Source organism: Sminthopsis crassicaudata, chromosome 4, assembly GCF_048593235.1.
Source record: "Sminthopsis crassicaudata isolate SCR6 chromosome 4, ASM4859323v1, whole genome shotgun sequence".
NCBI classification, from domain to species: Eukaryota; Metazoa; Chordata; class Mammalia; order Dasyuromorphia; family Dasyuridae; genus Sminthopsis; species Sminthopsis crassicaudata.
Window position 1 is genome coordinate 120,355,412 of NC_133620.1, and position 6,000 is coordinate 120,361,411.

Below are 6,000 nucleotides of genomic sequence, written 5' to 3' on the forward strand. Positions count from 1 at the left end.
GGCATTTCTTCTTCAAACACATACTCTTCCCATTTTCAATGATGTTTCAAAGAAATAACAATGAAGAGGTTTACTTATGAGATGTACAAAGCATACTGTGAGATAAAAATCCCATTTTAAAAATTCCATTTTAGGCACATAGCCTTGGTAAACTTGTATCTTCTTCTTTTTACTCTTTGCAAAACTCAAAATAGTTAGCAGTTTGATTTGGTTCCCACTTCATTTCAAGAGCAGAAATTGTTTGTTGTTGTTGTTGTTGTTAAATATTAAGGAAAATGCATTGTATTGAGAGTCAAAATGGAAATAGTTGTTTTTTGTTTGTTTGTTGTTATTGTTTCATACCAAAACCCCAAGTCTGGGTATTTATTAGAATTTCAAGAGAACATTCCCATATTCTCATCACCATTAACATCACACACACACACACACACACACACACACACACACAGAGCACAATAAAATGGACTTGGGTAAAGGCTCAGTTTTTAGTGATTGTTCCAGTTGACAAAAGCATAAATAGCCTGATAAAAGCAAAGGATTTCATGAATCAAATTTAGACAATAGAAAAGATCCAATTTATGATGGCAGAACCTCAAATCTAAAATTTGAATTTAAAAAAGTAAATGATTTTCAAAGGATAGACTATAATAGTAGATATCTTTCCCTTTTTAAAAGCAGTCTATGGATGAAAGCAAAACTATATACCTCAAAAATCTTTAACATCCAAAGAAGCAAATACATACAAAAAGTGTTGAAATCAGAGGGTAATCTTTCCAGACATGATCTATGATTTATAGAAGATTAATGTCAACCTTTTGTAGTATATTTCCTGTGGCCCTACATTCATGTTGATTTTCAAAGAGAACAATAAGGACATATCCATCTACACAAACAAAATAGATGTTAGTGTAATAAATTTTTAGGATTCAATTTTGCTTTTATTCTAAAGCAATGCTAGAGTTGATATCTGAAAATAACTGATGAGACTTAACTCTGTGAAACTTATGCAATTCAGATCTTTATCATGTTCTTTTATTTTTGAGTCAGCTTTTTGTTTTTTAAATGTGAATGATTATCTTTATCTACTTAATAAAGTTGATGCCATGAAAAATAAGTTATTGTAAATCATTATATTCTTTTGTGAAGGTGGTATCACAAAATGAGTTCAATGAACCAATAAATGGCATATACAGGTAGATTTCATGCTACAAACATCTAGTATTATCCAATTGTTGTTTGTGATACAAAGCTTCTGAATTTTGCACAAAGCTTTGAGTTTATGCAGATTGATATAAATCCTTGGGGCTTAGTCCCAGAAAAATTACCATCTTTGATTTATATCCTAATGAATTTTATTCTAAGGGAAATGATAAAATAATTTATATTTAGATTTCTTTAAATATGTGTAACACGAACTCCAAACCTTGGACCAACATTAAAAACAGAATATAAGTATTGGCATGGACAACATTTTTATTTTATCTACTATAGAAAATACATAAGATTTTTGAAGGATTCATAAGAATTCATGAGAAAATGAAAGAAAGATAAAGTGCTTATATAGCCCATCATTGTTTCCTTGAAGGTAAAGATATCTTGAATTTGAGAACTAATCAGGAATTCAAACTGACAGAAGGTTTATACTCTGTGATCTCTTCTCAGAAAAAAAGAAATATTAAAATATTCTGGAAATTGATATTCATAAAGTCACTTCTCAGAGCATTTTTAATTTCCTTTCATTAATATGCCATTTTAAATATGCAGTGGAATTCTAATAACTGTTTTTTTTTTTACTATTACTCTTTTTATTATTGACTATATTAATGTGTACTAAGCAGTGAAAATATAAAAACAAAAGCAAAGAAAGGCCCTTCCTTCAATGAATTTACATTGTAATTAAGTAAGATAACACATATAGGGGGGTGGTAACCAGAGAGTGATATTTTGGTTTTAGAAATTTATAATATAATAGTTGAGTCATAGTGGAATGGATTGACACATCCTATGTAGTAGCAGTGACTTGACTTGATTTGATTTGCAGAGATAGATTTTGCAGAATTAATTATGTGACAACAAAGCAACTGGTGAGGAAATAGAATATAGTATGTAAAGTATAGCTATAGTAGCCTTTGATATATAGGGGGTTGTGCATAAGACACTTGAAGGGATCCAAGGATGGAAGTTTTGGAGTTTGATCCAATCTGCTATCCGTCTCCGTTTGATGGGATCGTTCATCCCATTTACATTTACAGTTAAAATTACTAATTCTGTATTTCCTGCCATCGTATTATCCCCAGATTATACTTTTTTCCCTTGACCCCCCTGATCCCCCTCCCCGATATTTGATTTACAGACCCCCCTTGTGACGCGCAACCCTCCCTCTTTTTTTTTTTTTTTTTTTTTTTTTATTTTAGGATCCCTCCCCCCTCCCTCCAAGTCCCTTCACTTATTCTCCTTTTCCTTTCCCCTTTTCCTCTCCCCCCTTTTAATGAGGTGAGAGAAAATTCTCTGAAAAACAAATATGTTAATTATTTACTCTTTGAGCCTCTTCTGATGAGAGTAAGATTCACACAATGATTCTCCCCCTCACTAAGTTCCCTCAGATATGGTGTATTTTCTATGTCTCTTCCTGGGATGTAGTTTCCCTCTTTTTATCACTCCTTCCCCTTTTTCTGAACCGACCTCCTTCCCTTTACCACACCCCCCTTTTTTTCTTTTATATCAGTAAAATCAAATTATCCTTGAGTATTTTTTATATACCCACAACAGAGTTACAGTTCTCAAGGGTTCTGTTTACCTTTTTCTGTTTCTCTTCAGTCTTGTGGATGTAGATCAAATTTTTTGTTTAAGTCTGGTTTTTTTCTTAGAAACATATAGAATTCCTCTGTTTCATTGAATGACCATCTTCTTCCATGGAAAAAGATGCTAAACTTAGCTGGGTAGTTCATTCTTGGTTGCAGTCCTTGATCTTTTGCCTTTCGGAATATCAGGTTCCAGGCCCTTCTATCTTTTAATGTGGAGGCAGCCAGATCTTGGGTGACCCTTATTGTGGCACCTTGGTATTTAAATTGTTTTTTTCTAGCTGCTTGCAGGATTTTCTCCTTTGTGTGGTAATTCTGCAGCTTAGCCACAATATTCCGTGGTGTTCTTTTTTTAGGGTCTATTTCAGAAGGAGTTCGATGAATTCTTTCCACATCTACTTTCCCTTCTGTTTCTATTATCTCTGGACAGTTCTCTTTGATAATTTCCTGTAAAATAGAATCTAGGCTCTTTTTTTGGTCATAGTTTTCTGGAAGTCCAATAATCCGCAGATTATCTCTCCTAGATCTATTTTCCAGGTCTATAGATTTTCCCAGTAAGTATTTGACGTTGTTCTCCAGCTTCTCATTTTTTTTGTTTTGTTTGACTGATTCTTGGGTTCTCTGTGAATCATTCATTTCTATTTGTTCCATCCTGACTTTTAAGGAGTTATTTTCTTCTTTCACAGTTTTTAGTTCTTTTTGTAAATGCCCAATTTCGTTTTTAAATGAATTATTTTGCTCTATTGAGTTTTTTTCCATTTCCCTAATTTTTTTTTTTTGAGAATTATTTTCTTTTTCCAATTCAGAAATTCTATTTTCTTGAGACTTTTTTATCTTTTCCAATTCAGAAATCCTACTTTCCTGTGTTTTTTTAACCTTTTCTAATTCACTAATTTTGTTTCCCTGCATCTCCTGTGAATTCTTTATTTTTTCCAACTCCAATTTCAGGACATTGTTATTCTCTATCATAACTTCTCTTTCCTTTCCCCATTTTTCTTCGATCTCCCTCAATTTCTTAAGAGCTTCTTCTAGGAGAGAGTTATGTGATGGGGGGCAGGAATCGTTCCCCTTTAGGTTGTTATCTGATTCTCTGCTGTCAACTTCCTCGGGGTTGGACACCCGCTCTTTCTCTGTATAGAAGGAATCTATGGTTTTTCTAGCTTTTTTGCTCATACTTATAAAAAATCTTTTGGGGTCTGTCCCTGGGGTAGGAAATTATTTACTTCTTTACCAGCTTCCTCCCAGACGGGATGGATGCAGCGGCTCCTGAGCCTGAGCTAAGAGAGAGCTCTGGGAGAGAGTTCCCCACCCCCTCCCTGGAGGTGCCTCAGAGGTGATTAGCACTGCTGTGCTTCGAGGGCGTAGAATAGTGAAGACAGCAAGAAGCTCAGCCTATGTGTCCGGGTGGGGAGTGGGTGTCTGCAGCAGGTGACGTGAGAAGCCCCTGCGCTCAAACTGGAAGTGTCTGCCAGAAACCGCGGTCCCTAGTTCAAAGGTTCCGCTTCTCTGGGACTTCCTGGAGCTGAGTTCCACTCCCTCCAGCTAAGCTAGGCAGTGTGTGTTGCCTTGGGCCGTATCCACCCACTTGTCAGTCTCTTAACTATTCTCAGGAGGTAGCTGAGGCCACACCCCCTGGTGCCGAGATCTGTGCCTGAGTCACCCCCAGGATCGGGGAAAATCTAATCTGAGTTTTAAAATATTTTGGCTTTCTCTTCTGAACTGCTAAATAATTAGCAGAGAAGAGCTAACAGCCTGTGCCAGATTCCTTTACCTCAGTGGCTTCTCTGATCCCAGAGCCCCTCCCAGCGCAATGGGCGCAGTGTGCCCCTACCCCACCGTCTGTGCTGGTCTTTCTTATTCCTCCCCTGAGAACTGACCTTTCCTGTTGAAACTCCAGATTCTCTTCAGCTGGTAAGTAGTGCTTCCAGTCCTTGTGGTATCTATCAGTCCTGAGCTAATTTTGAGACTTAATTTATCTAATTGGTTGTGAGGGAGTGAGGACGTTCACTGAGTCGTGTGTTTCCTCTCCGCCATCTTGGCTCCGCCCGAAGTTTTGGAGTTTGAAGAATTAATTTTATCTATAGGCATGTCAAATTATGGATCTTACATCATCAACTTTCAGTGATAATTTATGAGGTTAAATTTACCTGATAACATTAGGAACTTTAGCATCTACAAAGATATTTGAGGTTGGCAATTTTACCACTGCTTCTTCAATTTTTTTCTCCTAAGAATTTCTGATATCTTCAACACTAATTGTTATCTAGGTTGATGGATATCATAACTTGATAGGATGTACATGTGGTATCTCTACCCTCTCCAAATTTAAAGATATTTTTATTTAATTCTCACACCACAGGAAAATATATCTTTCTCTGCCTGTCATATATACATTACATTGCTGGCCAGGAAATTGTTGTTGTTAGCCCATTTCAGTAATGTCTCATTCTTTGTGACTCCATTTAATGTTTTCTTGGTAGAGATATTGCAATGGTTTACCATTTCTTCTCCAGTTCATTTTACAGATAAGGGACTGAGGCCAAGAAGGTTATTTATCAAGAGTCACACAGTTAGCAAGTATCAGAAGTCTGATTTGAACTCAAGAAAATTAATCTTCCTGATTCAAAATCCACTGCACCTTCTAGTTGCCAGAAACCATCATTTCTGTATTTTAAATATAAGGACGTGATTCTAGAGAGAGGGGCTGAATACATCCATAATGTTCTCAACAGAACATTATCATCAATCAATGATGAAGCTATTGACCATTTACCTTTAGTTGAAATCAGTCACTCCTTAGCTGAAGTTCCAATTGAAGATGTTTTTGAATGTCATTAGGCAACTTTCATGTAGGTGTTGAGTTTAAGTTGAGATTTAAAAGGTAGGGGGTCCATTGATCATACAAAAACTGATGAAATTTTCCAGATTATATGGCAAGAGGAAGTTATGCCTAGGAGTTCCAGGATGCTTCCATTTTTATAAAGATAAAGGAATAGATTGTCCTGTGACAAGCATAGAAGGGTTTCTCTCTTAGTCATAAGTGGCAAGATTTTTAGCCGAATTCTCTTTAATACAATGTCTCTGTCTGGATACATGCCATCTACCTGAGAGACAGTGTGATTTCAGCAGGGGCCTGGAAAACAGTCAGTGTGGTGTTTACTAACTGACAATTTCAGGAAAAATGTCAGGAGCCTAACAG